The sequence below is a fragment of the Dromiciops gliroides genome, chromosome 1, assembly GCF_019393635.1.
Source record: "Dromiciops gliroides isolate mDroGli1 chromosome 1, mDroGli1.pri, whole genome shotgun sequence".
NCBI classification, from domain to species: Eukaryota; Metazoa; Chordata; class Mammalia; order Microbiotheria; family Microbiotheriidae; genus Dromiciops; species Dromiciops gliroides.
In genome coordinates this window covers 126,352,993-126,370,814 of record NC_057861.1, presented here as the reverse complement: position 1 = coordinate 126,370,814, position 17,822 = coordinate 126,352,993, and positions in this window count along the sequence as shown.

The window sequence follows — 17,822 nt, the reverse complement described above, 5'->3', positions numbered from 1 at the left end:
CCTTATTTCCATCAATTTTAATAGGTATTTTTGTACCTCTTCATATGATGTAATGCACCCCTTTCAACCTTTTTTTCCTTTTCTCCCCATAAACTACTTTTTATCCCCTTAATTTTCTTTATATAATCACATTAAAGACACTTTATATTTATACCCTTTGTATAATCCTTCTGTCTGCCCCCCCAAAAAAAATATATATATAGTTCTCAAGAGCTATAACTATTATTTTCCTGTGTAGGAATGTAAACAGTTTAGTCCAATTGAATAACTTTTCCCCCTCTTTACCTTTTTAAAGTTTTCTTGAATCTTGTATTTTAAGGTCTCATTTTCTATTCAGTTCTGTTCTTTTCATCAGGATACCTTGAAAGTCCCCTATTTCATTGAATGTCCATCTTTTCCCCTGAAAGGGAATGATCAGTTTTGCTGGGTAGTAGATTCTTGGCTGCAGTCCAAGCTCCTTTTCCTTCCAGAATATCATATTCCAAGCTTTGTGATGCTTTAATGTTGAATCTTCCATCCTGACTATGGCTCCATGATATTTAAATTGCTTCTTTCTGGCTGTTTCAAGTATTTTTTCCTTCACCTCATAATCCTGGAATTTGACTACAATATTCCTTGGAGTTTTTCTTTTGGGGTCTCTTTCAGGATGTGTTTTGTGAATTCTTTCAATGATGATTTTATCCTCTGATTCTATAATGTCAGTGCAGTTCAATTAGATAATTTCCTGGAATATGATGTCTAGACTCTTTTTTCTGATCATTGCTTTCAGGCAGTCCAATGATTTTCAAATTGTCTCTTCTGGATCTGTTTTCCAGGTCAATGGTCTTTCCAAAGAGGTATTTCACATTTTCTTCTATTTTTTCATTCTTTTGATTCTGTTGGACTGATTCCTGGTGTCTCATGGAGTCATTAGCTTCCAACTGTCCAATTCAAATTTGTAAGACATTGTTTTCTTCAGTCAGGTTATGCACCTCCTTTTCCACTTGGCCAAATGAATTTTTTTAAGGAATTGTTTTCTTCAGTCAATCTTTGTGCTTCCTTTTCCAAGCTGCTGATTCTTTCTTCATAATTTTCTTGTGTTGCTTTCATTTCTCTCCCCATTTCTTCTTCCACTTCTCTCAATTCTTTTTCAAAAACCTTTTTGAGCTCTTCCAAGAAGGCTTTTTCTTCTTGAGACCAATTCATATTCCCTCTTGAGTTTTCACATTTAGGCAATTTGAGAGTATTGTCCTCTCCTGTATTTGTGTTTGGCTCTTCCCTGTCTACACAGAAGCTCTCAATGGTGAGAGCTCTTTTTTTGTTTCTTACTCATATTGCAGCTTATTATTTTTTTAAGTTGAAGTGCACTCCTTGAACACCAGGTTCACTGTTTCAATCTTCTTGAGCTGGGAGATAGGGGCTGTGTCACTGGCTTTCTACTCTGTGGCCTCTATGGCTTGGGGATTTCTCACCTCCCTGGGCTGGCTCTTTGTTCTTGCTCCCAGGGCACATTGGAATGGCCAGGCCTGGTCATGCCCATCCTGTGTTTTGCCCTCTAGCTATCAGCCTGCCCTCTCAACTGATGCTGGTGGATCTCACCACTGGCTTGCTGTGTCACCAGCCTGCCAAGCCAGGAGCAAGGGGCCTCAGTTGCCCTGCTATGGCCTAGAGCTTGCTGCTGACTTGCCTCAACCCCCTCCACACTGTGCTGTTCTAGGGTGAACTATGCTTCCCCCCCCTGCCCAAGTGAGACCGACCTTTCCTGAAGTCATTTAAATTATCTCAAGTTGGAAGATTGTGTCTCTCTGTCTTTTTGAAAGTTCTGTAGTTTCAGAATCAGTTTAGAGGCTTGATTTATTGTTCTTTTTGAGGGAACCAAAGGAGAGCTCAGGAAGCTTGCTGGCTTCTCTTTGCCATCTTGCCTAAGGCCCCCAAGAGCCCAATTTTAAAAGACATGAAGTAGGCTAGACTAAAATATGAAGAAGAAAGAGAAAACAAAGCTTTTATGGAGATAGGGAAGAGCAAAACACAAACTCAGAAGAGGACAACAATGTCAAAATGCTTACATGCAAAGCCTTAAAGGGGAAGATGAATTGGTTTCAAGACTAAAAATCTTTCTTGGAAGAGCTCAAAAAGGATATCATAAATCAAATAAGACATATAGAATAAAAAATCAGGGGAAATGAGTTATACAAAAGAGAATCAATGGCTTGAATAAAGAAAACAACTTAAAAAAATGAAATTGCCAAAAGGAAAAAAAGGTGTAATAGTCAATTAGGGAAAATAATTCTTTAAGAATTGGAATTGTGCATATGGAAGCTAATGACTTAATGAGACATGAGGAAGAAGTAAAGCAGAATCAAAAGAATTTAAAAGTAGAAGAAAATGTAAAATACCTCCTCAGAAAATATATAAAGGAGGAAAAATTTAAGAATAACTGAACTACATAAATGCCATGATTTAAAAAGTACCATGGACAGCATATTTCAGGAAATTATAAAGGAAAACTACCCCAAAGTCTTAGAATCAGAGGAAAAAATATTTATTGAAAGAATTCTCCAATCTCTTCCTGAAGGAGATCCCAAAAGGAAAACTCCAAGGAATATTGTAGCCAAATTCGAGAATTATCAGATGAAGCTGAAAAGATTTCATATATCCAAAAAGAAACAATTTAAATATAAATGAGCCACAATCAGGATTACACATGACTTTATAGTTTCAACATTATAGAATTGGGGAGTTTGGAATATGGGGTAATTCAGCTTGGATTTAATGTGAAAGGAGGGGTAAAGCCAGATTATAAAGTATCTTCAATTAAAAAATAAATAAATAAACCAGGAGTTCATACTTTATTTGATAGAAATAAGAATGGAATTACAACCAAGAATCAATTACACATAAAAATTAAGTATGGGGCAGCTAGGTGGTGCAGGGGATAAAGCACCAGCCCTGGATTCAGGAGGACCTGAGTTCAAATCCGGTCTCAGACACTTGACACTTACTAGCTGTGTGACCGTGGGCAAGTCACTTAACCCCAATTGCCCAGCAAAAAAGAAAGGAAAATGTGTATAATCCTTCAGGGGAAAAAATGGGCATTTAATGAAAAAGAAGCGTTTCAGAAATTCTTGATGAAATGGCCTGACCTGAACAGTAATTTTGACCTTACAATACAAGACTCAAGAAACATAAAAAGGTAAACAGGAAAAATAAATTAGAATGGATATTAAAATGTTAAATTGTTTACATTCCTAAAATGGAAGATGATATTCATAAGAACTTCATTATTATTAGGGCAGCTGAATGGAGTGTAAGTAGACAGAGGGCACAGGTCTGAGTTCAATAAGAAGGGATGAAATCTTTTAAAAAATATAAAATTAAGGTGTGAAGAATGCATTGACATAAAGGGAAAGGGAGAGGTGGAATGGCATAAAGTATCTCACATACAAGAATCATGAAAAAACTTATCCAGGGGAGGAGAAGATGGGAGAGGTACTGGGGAGAGAGTGAACCTTTTATCAGAATTGGCTGAAAGAAGGAACAACATACACATTTTGTTGGGTATAGAAATCTATCTTACCATGCAGGAAAGTAGGAGGAGAATGGGATGGTGAGGTGATAGAAGAGACGACAAATTAGAGGAGGGGCAATCAGAACCCAAATACTCTTGAGGAAGGACAGGGTGAAAGGAGATAGAGAATAGAGTAACTGTTTTAGGGAGGGAATAGGATGGAAGGGAAAACAGTTAGCAATAGTAATTATGAAAACGATTTTCAAGCAAGTTTGTCTGATAGAGGCCTCATTTCTCAAACATATAGAGAAATAAGTCAAATTTTTAGAAATAGGAGCTATTCCACAATTTATAAATGATCATAATATATGAACAGTTTTCAGATGAAATAATCAAAGGTATCTCTAGCCATATTTTTAAAATACTCTAATTCACTATTGATTACAAAGATGTAAGTCCAAACTATTCTGGGGTACTACCTCATACCTTATGGATTGGGTAATAGGACAGCAGAGGAAAATGACAAATGTTGTATGCGATAAGGGGAAATGAGACAATTATGCAATGTTTTTGGAGTTGTAAATTAATTCAAACATTCTATAATGCAATTTGGAACTGTAGCTAAAGGGCTATAAACCATGCATACACTTTAACCTAGTAATACTACTGCTAGGTCAGTATCCAAAAAGGGATTAAAAACAGAAAGGATGCTCTCAGAGAAATCTGAAAAGACTTACATGAGCTGATGCATAGTGAAATGTATTGTGTACAAAGTAACAATATTGTAAGATGATTATATGTAAGTGGATGGGCTATTCTCAGCAATAAAATGATCCAAGACAACACTGAAGGACTTTTGAAAAGTGTGATCCATCTCCAGAGAGTGAACTGATGGTTTCTGAATACAGATTGAAGTATCATGTTTTTAGTTTATTTTTCTTGAATTGTTTTATATGTTTTCTTTTACTACCTGACTAATATATAAAAGTTTTACTTGACTACAAATGTATAACTTGTACTGAATTGCTTGACTTCTCAAAGTGGGGGTGGGGCTTGGAGGAAGGAAGAGAATTTGGAGCACAGTTTCAAAAATGGATGTTAAAATTGCTTTTACACGTAATTGGGGAAAATGAAATTCTAAATAAACAACAAAAAATCTTCTGACTCTGTGTCCAATACTCTATCAACTCTAACACCTATCTGCCTCTTACTATGGATCTGAGAGATGACTAAAGTAGAAAATAGAACAACAATGCAGGCCTACTCTCCCATCTCAAAGATGAAATGAACAAAAGTCCCTAACTGTGTGTTAACCCATATACTCTACATATAGAAAGCTTTACTCTCAAGATACTAGCTCAGGAAAGTTCAGTAAAATAAAAAAAATATATATAGGCATGAACAAACCTTGGCAGACTTGTACTTTATATGAATTCATGACAAAATGTCCAGGGGAGAGTTGCTTAGAATTCTATCCAAGGATATGAAGAATAAGCTACTATTTCAATAAGACCAGACCCAAATGCACCCATGAAACTTATCAGATTCTTTATCTTCTTTCTATTATCTGACCTTTTCCTCCACAATCAATTATAATGCTCAAAGGTCCCAGAATATACATCTATTAGCAGAGATAGGGCTATTACTCTCTCCATAGTTAGACATCACACATGAGTCTTTTGGGGGCAAGAAAAAATATCAATTGTTTTGCCAATCCAAGATTAATAGGCATACATGCATTGTAGGCTGGGTCTGTTGGCAGAAATTGGAGTAAGAATTACCATAAGTCATTTTCTTCTGGGGCCACACCAGGGAAAATGCTTATTATACATGTTATGCTATTATACCTCACAAACTACATGCAAGACTATACAAAGCCTGAAGGTAATAGAAGTCACATTAAAGGAATATTAAGAAGTTAAATCTGCATGGAGTGGAATTAAATCTAAGGTCTAATCCTGATGCCCAAATACATATAATTATAGATATATATAGGGTGAAAAAAATAATTTATCAAACTCTATTTGTTCAGATTTTTTTCTATTTTGCAAAGCCATATCATTAGACTCAGAAAGTGACACTCTAAACACAGTTAGACTTGGGGAGTAAGAAAGACCTGAGTTAAAATCTTGCCTCAGACTAGTATCATTTAGTTTCTCTCAGTCTTGGTTTTTTATCTATAAAATTAAATTATTAAAAGTGTGTATTTTCCAGGACTGTTTTGAGAATCAAATCTGATTACATATGGAAAATATTTTGCAATCCTAAAGTACTATGTAAGTGTTAATTATAATTATCATTTGTCATTTTCCTATTAGTCCTTATCCTCTTAGGATTACCACTATTAAGAGGAGGAGGAGGAAGACAAGGAGTGTAGAAGAAGAAAGACGAAGAGGAGCACTACTATTAGCATAAATAATATAAGAGTAAATAATTGTTCAATTAAACAGAATTGAATTGAAAATTGGTAAGCTTTTTGCACTGATGTTTCTACAAGGATATTCATCTAGTCACCTTCAGAGGATATTCAGAAAGCAGAACAGAAGTGTAAATAAGAGCTAAAAGTCAAATGAGTTTGGATAGACAGGTGGTACTGTTAGGGAACTATTATACTTTTATATCCTTATTTATTTATTGTGTTGAATGTAGAATGAACAGAGATATCTGTGTTGGATCAGTCATGTTGTTCTTCATATTTCAAAGCCTAAACACAGCATACACCACAATCAGAGGGAAATTATGGAATTCTATTTAAATAAATTACATCATATAAAAGTTATTCGGGGCAGCAAGGTGGCGCAGTGGATAGAGCACCGGCCCTGGAGTCAGGAGTACCTGAGTTCAAATCTGGCCTCAGACACTTAACACTTACTAGCTGTGTGACCCTAGGCAAGTCACTTAATCCCAATTGCCTCACTAAAAAAAAAAAAAGTTATTCAACAAAATAATGGCTTTATTGTCTGAATTATTTTAATAATTGTCTGAACATATACCTTTCCTTTATTAAAATAGAAATAACTGTCTCTTAGCAGGCAGAAAGTCACAGAAACACATATAAATACTACCCCTCCCCACAAACATGTGTGTGTGCACACACAAATGCACACACACAGAATTCTAGACTTGAAGATACCTCATTATAAATGGTTCATCATTTGGTAATAATGCTCTCAAATTTAGTTATACCTTATTAAACCTATGCTTTTTTTTTTAGCATGGTGATTCATGTGTGACCATATCACCTGTTTACTTTTTATCTTTTTTAAAGCTATTGAAGCATTATGGTTTGACAAACTTCCTTACTATACTATGACTTTTCTGCCATTTTTTAAGGAATTTAAAATCTGAGGCTTGTGGGGACCAATTTTTAATTGGGGAGTGTTAGCTAAGTGGCTTACCACAATATTGGGGCAAGGAAGGAGACAGACATCCTCCCTCAAAACAGAGCAGAATTTATTTAACAAGAATGAACTTAAAAAAAAACACAAACAGGATCAGTAGGATTAAGGGAAAGGGAATAAAATGGGGAAAGGGAAATTACACAAGCTGAACAACACCACCACCCAGGAATCAGCTAAGAACACACAACAGCATCCTGTTGCCTTCCAGCTTCAAGCTAGAATGGTGAAAAAAAATTTCCTTCTTTCCAGCAGACCCCAGGCTGACCACACACATCCCCCAGCTAATTGGATGGCCACTCTGACAGTCATATGACTGCCCTCACTAGGCTTCCAATCATAATTTTGCCAGGCTCATGTAGGCAACGGGGAGTGATGATGACATGAGGAGCCAGCACCATGGCGATGGCTACAACCAGTGGGTGGAGCACCATGCCATTTTTGGAGCCCCAGAGGCCAGTGCACGTGCAGAGGGTTTTTTTGTTTTTGTTTTTGTTTTTGTTTTAATTCTAGTCAAAAGATTGGGTTATAAATATCTCAAATAACAATTAATCCTTTACAGGGTGAAACTGTGAGAAGCTTATCCAGGTCAGTATAAATTTTAACTTCCCTCAATTCCACATAATAAGTATATCTGGTTAAATGTAAGAGGAAGGGGAAAGAATCAATATTTGTATAATACCTGTGTTTCATATATAGTACGAAGAACTTTTTAAGAAATATTATCTCATTGGATCTTCACAAAATCCCCAAGAGGCAGATGCTATTATTTTCCTTATTTTGATATTCAGGAAACTGAGGCAGACAAGACTTAAGTGTCCTGCTGCTCACTTGGGAGTCATATGGTCCTCATGAAGCCAGCAGGTCACATGCGTGAAAACTGTCATCTCTATTTCCAAATAATCTAACCAATTTAATAACAGCTAGATAATAGAATACTCAATGCAGATGAAATTCATTTTTTTTAAATGACTGTGTGTCTTTGTATTCATAGAACTGTTAGAAACATTGGGGGCAGCTAGGTGGCACAGTGGATAAAGCACTGGCCCTGGATTCAGGAGGACCTGAGTTCAAATCTGGCCTCAGACACTTGACACTTACTAGCTGTGTGACCCTGGGCAAGTCACTTTAACCTCATTGCTCCACAAAAAAAGAAAGAAAGAAAGAAAGAAGAAAGAAAGAAAGAAAGAAAAGGAAGAAGAAAGAAAGAAAGAAGAAAGAAAGAAAGAAAGAAAGAAAGAAGAAAGAAAGAAAAAGAAAGAAAGAAAGAAAGAAAGAAAGAAAAGAAACATTGGATCACTATAAATAAAGAACTGGACAGAAATACTTCCTTGGACAAATGTGATCATCCCTTTCTGTTCTATATGAAATCCCATGTCTTTCCATACATTTCCAATTACTACATTAGTATGAGAGATGGCAGTCTTAAGAATGGTTTTCATGCATTTTAATAAACAACTGAAAATGAATTGCACAAAAAATAAAGAAAAAAAATGTTGAGTGTTTGGATAAGCAGGAACCAGAGAAAGGTCAATCAACATACATCTTTCAATCCTGACCTAATTTATTAGGAAGCAGCAAGCAAAAGAACATTCCTCTTGCTTGGTTGTTGGAATTTCCTATTCTATCATATGATATTTCCCTTTTAACTTGTTTCATTTCCCTAAAACAATCCCCTTTCCCTAGGAACCCACTTACTTTGGAGAAAGCTTAAATGCAGATCATAAATTACATATAATGACCAGAAATATAAATATTTCTTGAGACTCCTTCTTTCAAAAGATGTTTTATAGTCTAGTTCAATATTGTCATGAACTAAGTTAACAAAAAAGCTGATTACATTTGTTTTCCAATAGTAATTTATATAATAATAACAACATACCTACATAACATTTTCCTTGTAAAATACATACATTTTAATCGATTGCTCCCAACAAATATATATATATATACACACATGTATACACATGCATATACATATATATGCACACATATATACATATATATATTCAGAAAGGCAGAGATCCGTTTCCTCATTTTACAAATGAAGGAAGTGATGCTTAGAAGTTTGAGTGTCTTTTCAAAAAAAGAGTAATTAGTAAGTAGACAGACAAAAACTTCATGACTTTTCTGACTCTAAGTGCAATGTTGTTTCAACCATATTTGAGAGATAATTATTAAAAAAAACCTGAGAAAATAATGGGTTTGGGAACACCCAAAGACCCCAGCTCAAGGGAATTGATTGGATTGATTGGATTGACTAACTCTGTTAATTGACTCACTTGAAGTTGACTTCATTGAAACCATACCTGCCTGACTCTCAAGAGGGTGTGTTCTCAGAGGCTGTGGACTCTGACCTCACCATGGGACCACCCTCAAGTCCAGTGAACCAATGTATTATGGTCATGCTAGCCAATTAGCTTGAAGCAGTGTTCAAGGACTGCCTCTTCTCAGGATGCAGGAGGAGTTTCCACAGGCAGTTCTGCTCTCAAACATGCTGGTGGAGGAGGACTGGAGGAAGAACCAGAACAGGCTGGAACTCTAGGCTAGATAGGCCTTTTCTTAACTTTCTGACCCAGATGTTCTCTTTTTACTAATGCCTGGTAGACTTTAATAAATGCTTAATGCCCAAAACTGATGCTAAAATTTCTAATTTATAAGTAAAACCTAGCTTATTTCCCTATACTTGGGACAGGAATAAAGCAACCATGCATTAAATTTTAAATGTCACATTTGGCAACAACAAAAGGGGATGCTGAACTCTTCAATCTTCTGATCTTCACTGCAAAAACAGTTGGGTAAATTTTCTCCTATTTTCATGTGCCTGTCCCTTTAAATTTTCAATTGGATTTCTTCAACTTCCTAAGTAACCATCTTTTTTGAATTTTAGTCTGGTTAAGCAGTGCAGGATAAGATCATGTTGACACTTGTTCCTTTTGAATATTTTATTCCTATTTTTATTTTTAATTTTCTTTGTGTTATAGTAAGGAAATTTTTGATTTACAAGAAGAGTATTAAAAATAGCATATCTCACAATATTCCCCAGGACTCTCCATTATGAAAGCTACTTATGGATTGGGATGAGGGAAAATTTACATGATCAAGGAAAAGCTTATCAAATTGTGTTTTATGTGGAGTAGCTTATTAAAGGAACAATGGCCACTATATGGGTCATTTTGTCTCCAAACATTGAGAAATTTGCAAATAATCCTGTGTCACTTGCCACCCAAGCATTTACTTTATTGGGAACTCTGGAGTAAGTTGAGCAAGATTACACAAGAAGATACAAGAGAAGGGGGACCTGAGCCAAAGTTCAAACCCAAGCCTGTTTCTCAGGCTAAAATGCCAAATGGCCCAACTTCTATCTCCTCTCCCTCTATTTCCTCTATGCCAGCTGCAGAAGAAAATTCACCTTTAAAGGAGACACTCAAACTTCTACTTCAAGAGATCCTCACCCATGATTGAAAGGGCACTGTAGTGAGGATCAGACAATACAAAACTTTTGGGCTCAAAGATTTGAGTACATGGAAACAAGATATTCTTAAATTTGATGAGGACCCCACAACAGTTATCAGCTAGTTTCAGGCAATTTTCAGAGGATATCAGCCCACTTGTGGTGATGTTATTGATCTCATGGAAATGATATTATCACCAGGGGAAAGAGCTGACATAATAGCTACCGTGAACTCCTTAGAAACATCAGGAAAAGCTGCTATTCAACGGCCTTTAGAAGACCCTAACTGGTACCCCAATATCTGTGAGCATTTTGATAAGTTGCAGGAAGCAAGGAAAATATTATTGAAGGCAAAGGAATCCTGTGCTAGCAAGACTGATAACTGCCAAAAATTTATAGATACTGTTCAGGAACCTAATGAAAGACCTAATAGATTCTATGCTAGATTGTATAAGAGTGCCAAACAATATACTAGATTAGACCTATTAAATTCTAGAGATCCACATTTTATTTCTAATCATTTTGTTCACCAATCATTGCCAGAAATATGAAAATATTTTGAAAGCCAGTGTCCAGGTTGGAATGCCCTGAGTACTGACAGAATTAAAGAAATAGCAATATATATTTATGAAGGAAAGGAGAGGGAAGAAAGGAACCCTGAGAGCATTTTAGCTCCATCACAAGAAACCATGAGGCAGCGAGGTCAGGGAGTTGAGAATCGCTATCAAGCCCCTAGATTTTGCTATTACTGCAACAGGTGGGGACATATGATGCAGGACTGTAGGATTAGGCAAAGGGAACTTAGACAGATGATGACTGATTAATTTAGAAACCCCTTCACGGGGCAGAATCAAAACAGTTATAGATCCTTTCAGAGAGGTACAGAGGACTGATGGGGCAGGGGAGGGAAAGGACGGTGGAATCTGAAGACTTTACCTTTCCAGACCCTGAGATATTTTGCCCTCTTGTGACAGTCCATTTACCTCCCCAGAATAATGAACCCCATGTATCCCTTAGGGTTAGAGACACATTATGATTATTTATTAGTTACAGGACCCTTAAGATCAGTCCTAGTGAATAAAACAAACCAGGAGAAATACCTATTAGAAGCCTTTACAAATACTAACAATTTATTATGTGTGCACAGTAAGATCTTATAGCATGCAGTATCAAAATATCTTTCATAAATTTAGATATTTATATCCCCAGTATCCTTACCCTGCATGAACCTTCAAATGGCTGAAAAATGTAAAGGAGGAGAAACATGTTGTTTGTATTAGTATAAACACATCTAACACCTGGCAAGTTGAAATTAAATCTTAATATTCTAGGAAAGAAAATAAGTTCATGTGATACACCAGATGGATAGATATAATGCTGAAACCTGTATTGAGGAGGGGAGGTTGAACAATGAAATTCTATAATTTTCATTCTTAATAACCCAGCATCTGTTTCACAGAAAACCCATAAAACTTTCCTGAACATGGATAGGATTGTATTACTCCATAACAGGCTTACAGAAGGAAAAATCTAAATATTTTTAAGTGAGTATGAGACAGAAATGGTGATAATTCCATCTACATGAAAAAGAGGTCATCTGAAGAGTAATGTCCACATAATCAATTTCAAGAAGCTATATCATACTTATAAATATTATCGAGTTTAAAGTAAATCACTGACAATTTGTTGCGTGTACTAGAATGTCTATTGTTTTTAGTAATGAACTTTGCCAAGGTGAAATTAGGATGAAAATACCTCTTACTGTTGTTATTTTTGTAAAAACATTAATGTAAATAAAACCTTCATACATTTAAGGATGCTCAGAGTTACAGAATTTTCCCAGGTGCTACAATAAAGGCACCTTCTCCTTTCAGCTCAAAAGTCTGTTGGATTTTTTTTTTTTTTTTACTGAAACTGTCTACCATCTAATCCTCCTACTATTATAACACTCTCTTAGTAAGCGTCCTATGTGCAATCATTCACTTTGTGTACTGGGGTTTGGAAGGGGCATTTTTTTTCTTTCTTCATTAAGGTACATTAAACCTCAAGAAACACTACACTAATCAAACCATGACCCATCTACCTAAGGATATTTTCTGTCACTGGCCCCAAAGAATAGTTGAATAAAACATTTTTTTAATTTGAAAGTTTTATTCACAAAAAACAGGTGAAGTGAGCCTTTTGAAAAAGGGGGGAAGTTGACCATGGATAAATATTCCTTTATTCTTATTTCACTTTATCAAGGCCACTTTGGATAGAGAAGGGGGTGAACAAAGATAAAGGAGGGGGCAGACAGAAGTGGAGGGGGGAAGTTAACACTTATGGCCACACAGTGGGGAATGGGAAGATGTGAATTTGTATTGTTTCAGAGCCTGTCAAACTTGGGAGTTGGGTAGAACTTGCCAATTTAAAATCTTGTCAATTTAAAAAAGATAGGATGCTATTCCTTCTTCTAGTATCTCTGTTCTCCATTAATTAACCTATGTGTAATCCTACTTATATACGAGTGATGAGACCTCAAATTTCTCTATCTCCTAGCTTTTTTTTCAGTAAAGTGAGTTAAAATCTCATTTTCCAAAAAAAGCCTTTCCCAATCCCTATTAATTTGAATGCTTTCTCTATGTTGAGTATTTTAACTTTATCCTGTATACTGTATATCTTATTTGTACATAGTTTATTGCATGTTGTCTCTCCCATTAGGCTATGAGACCCTGGAAGGCTTTTTTGTTTGTTTTTACTTTCTCTGTATACATAGTACTTAGCACACAGTCAGGTGAACAGTGGGTATTTAACAGATGCTTATAGATATAAAATTTTGAAGCATCTTTGAGTTGCTATGAGTTTTATAAGTCTGTGTAAACTATAACGTTTTAGCCATACAATCATTTTTCCCCAACAAGTTTTAAAAATAACTCCTATGTCTAGAATTCTAGGAATTAGTAAACACATTCCTGCCTGCCCTGTTCATATGCATCCTAACTGTATAAATGATTACTATGTCCCTTCTTGAGCTTTGTCTTTTAGGGCTAATTTAGTAACTCCTAATTATTATAAATGTCTTCCTGTTGAATATATAGTGGACAAATTATGGCTTCAATCAATATAACTACTTTCCGTTTTAAATATAAATCAGTTACCTTTAAAATTAAATTATTTTCCATTGAAATAATATATGAATATGAAATCACTGAAAAGTTGTATAAAAATCAGGTGCCTTTGGATTATATATTTTAAAAATCTCTTTTTACCAATTTTTGGCAAAAATATGAACCTTTCACCTTTTTTCATGATAGATTCATCACAGACAGGAAACATGTTATGGTAGGTACCTCCAGAAAGATGAATGGCAAGAACAAGACAAAGACCACTGTGTATTAAAAAGCAAAGCAGTGGAATAAAATTGTTCAACATGAAGGGTTCTATGAAAAGAAAAGTGATAATTTAAGGGCTACCACAAAAATTTCCATATTCAGTAATCGATATTCATTGAGTATGTACCATGTTTTGATCTGTCCTAATGAATCCAGAGTCAGAATCAGAAATGAACCTAGAGTGAAAGGTTCTAAGGCCCTCAGCCCCTGAAGATTATGAGCAGCTTGATTAGAATTTCTCTATGTCAATGTGCCAAAGGTATAATGGACCCTGAACTTGTGGAGAGAGAGCTAAATGTTTTCTTCACTTGTGAGTGGTGGTGGTGGTGGTGGCTCATTGCTTAAAGACCTGCCTCCAAGCTTGAGATTAGTCCATGGCTGTGAGGAGATCGATTCAGTATAAATTTGCTGACTCAGATGCCTCTTTGTGTTTTTATATACCTAGGATAGCAATGATAAAAATTGTAAGCCATGGAAACTGATTAAATCATAACAATACCCAGAACATGCACAGTCATTAATAAATCAATTAATCAACAAATATTTGGTAAATACTTAAGTGTCTATGCTAGGCCCTGGGAATTTAAATACAAAGAATGAAATAATCCCTATTCTCAAGGGCCTTGAATTATAATGAGAAACACAAAACAAACACACGTATGTGAGAATACCTGTGGGGGAGTATAAGTGTGGGTAAAGAACAAATTTGAGTAGTTATATTCAAGTAAGTTTGGGAGTACTAAGAGTTTTGGAAATCTGGAAAGTGGAGAAGGTGGTGTTTGAAGCTCATTTTGAAGGAATAGACTACATGATAGAAAGGCATAAAGGGTGCAAAGACATACACTGGAAATAAACTATAATATATGAATAAAATAAGGGTCAATCTGACTGCTTTGCACTTTGAGAGGGGGGAATGTCCAATGAAATATTTAATGCAATGAGACTGAAAAGTTAGTTTGGAACCAGGTTGTGAAAGGTTTTTAAAAGCAAAAAGAAGAATTTATATTTGATCTGAAGTAGTGATGGGGCAGTAGTGAGCCCCTTAAATTGAAAGAAGAAAAAGAAAAACAAATTACTAGTATCAAAAATGAAAGGGGTAAAGAGGAAATTAAGATAATTCTTAGGAACATTTTGTCCAATTTTATGACAATACATTTGAAAATCTAAATGAAATGGATGAAAATCTACAAAAATATAAATGACTCAGATTAGCAGAAGAAGAAATAAAATATTTAAATAACCCAGAACTGGTTCAATATTAGGAAAACCATCAGCATAATTGACCATATAAATGAAAAAAGCAACCAACATCTTATGGTTACCTCAATAGATGAAGAAAAGGCCTTTGATAAAATAGAGCACCCATTCCTGTTAAAAAGAATAGATTGCATAGGAATAAAAGGAGCTTACATTAAAATGATAAGTACTATTTATACAAAACAATCAGGAAGCATTATCTCTAATGGGAATAAACTAAAGGCCTTCCCAATACAATCAGGGGTAAAGCATGCATTCCCATTATGACCTCTAATATTTAACATTGCATAAGAAATGTTAGTTATAGCAATAAGAACAAAATAAAGGAATTAGAACAGGTAATGAGGAAACAAAACTATCACTCTTCAGATGATATGACGCTATACTTAGAAAATACTAGAGTATCAACTAATCAACTTAATCAAGTAACCAACTAAAAGGCTAATTGTAATTATTAACAACTTTAGCAAAGTTGCATGATGCAAAATAAACTCACTTAAATCATCAGCATTTCTCTATATTATCGACAAAGTCCAGCAACCACAGATAGAAACTGAAATTCCATTTCAAATAACTGCGACCAATATAAAATTCTTGGTAGTCAGCCTGCCAAGACAAACAGCATCTGTATGACTGGACCTACAAAACATAGAAATAAAGTCAAATCTGAGCAATTTGTATTAATTTCTCATGGGTAGGCAGAACTAATAAAATAAGAATGACAATGCTACCTAAGTTAATTTCTTTGTAGAGCTAGAAAAAATAACAAAATTTATCTGGAACAACAAAAATTCAAGGATATCATGGGAATCAAAGAAAAAAATACAAAAGAAGGTGGTCTAGCAGCACAAGATCTAAAACTGTACTATAAAGTGGTAGTTATCAAAAAAAATCTGGTACTGGCTAAGAAATAGAAGGGTAGATAAGTGGAATAAAATAGAAATTATACTAAAGTAAATGACTATAGTAATCTAGTATATGATATACCCAAAGATCCAAGTTTTTAGAAAAAAACTCATTATTTGAAAAAAACTGCGGAGAAAACTGGAAAACAGGTATGGCAGAAACTAGACATAGACCAACATTTTACACCATATACTAAAATAAGGTTAAAATGGGCACTTAATTTACACATAATGGATGATACCATAAGCACATTAAAAGAGCATGGAGAGGGCAGCTAGTTGGCACAGTGGATAAAGCAATGGTCCTGGATTCAGGAGGACCTGAGTTCAAATCTGGCCTCAGACACTTAACACTTACTAGCTGTGACCCTGGGCAAGTCACTTAACCCTCATTGCCTGAGGGAGAGAGAGAGAGAGAGAGAGAGAGAGAGAGAGAGAGAGAGAGAGAGAGAGAGAGAGAAAGAGAGAGAGAGAGAGAGAGAGATTGAGAGAGAGCATGGAATCATTTATCTCTCAGATTTATGGGCAGCAGAAGAATTTAGGACCAAAGAAGACATGGAGAGTAAAACAAAATGTAAAATAGATTATTTTGGATATATAAAATTAAAAAGCTTTTACACAAACAAAACTAATGTAACAGCTTACAAGGGAAACAGAAAACAGGGAAAGAATTTTTGAAACAAATATCTCTGATAAAGGCCTCATTTCTCAAATATATAGAGAACTGAGTCAAATTTACAAAAATATGTCATTCCAAAATTGATAAATGGTCAAAGGATATGCACAAGAAGTTTTCAGATAAAGAAATCAAAGCTGTCTCTAATCATATGAAAAAATGCTCTAGGTCACTACTGATAGGAGAAATGCAAATTAAAACTACTCTGAGGTATCACCTTACACCTATCAGAATGGCAAATATAACAAAAATAGGAAATATTGGATATTGGAGGGCATGTGGAAAAGCTGGTACACTAATCCACTGATGATGGAGTTGTGAAAATATCCAAACATTCTGGAGAAGAATTTGGAACTATGCCCAATTGATGTAGCAATACCACTGCTATGTTTATGTTCCAAAGATATCAATGAAAAGAGAAAAATACCTATTTGTATAAAAATATTTATAGCAGCTCTTTTTGTTGTGGCTTAGAATTGGAAATGAAAGGAATGCCCATCAATTGGGGAATAGCTAAACAAAATGTAGTATATGATGGTGATTGAATATTATTGTGCTATAAGAAATGACAAGCAGGATGACTTCAGAAAGGCCTGGAAAGATATGTATGAAATAAGATATAGTGAAGTGAGCATAATCAAAAGAACATTGTGCACAGAGACAGTAATATTTTTTGATCAAGAACTGTGAATGACTTGACTATTCTCAATAATACAATGTTCCAAGATAGTACCGAGAACTCTTGATAAAACATACTATCCATCCCCAAGGAAAGAACTGATATGGCTGGAACAGACTGAAGCAGGATAATTTTCACTTTCTTTCATTTTTTTAATCAAGTTTTCATGTATGAAATGAGAAATACCGTAATGTTTTTTGAATAAATAGCATTTTATTATTTTCCAGTTACATGTAGAGATAGTTTTCAACATTTGTTTTTATAAAATTTCCAATTTCAAATTTTTCTACCTCCCTCCCCTCCCTCTCCCCCCTCTCCTAGACAGCAGGTAATCAGATATAGGCATATATATAAATATATGTATATAAATATGTATACATGTAAATATATAAAAATAACATCAAACATATTTCTGCATTAGTCATGTTATAAGACAAGAATCAGAGCAAAAAGGAAAAACCTACGAAAAGAAAAATAACAGCACCAAAAACAAAAGAAATAGTATGGTTCAATTAGCATCCATACTCCACAGTTCTTTTTTTTCTGGATTTGGAGATCCCCTTCCATCATGAATCCCCTGGAACTCTCCTGTACC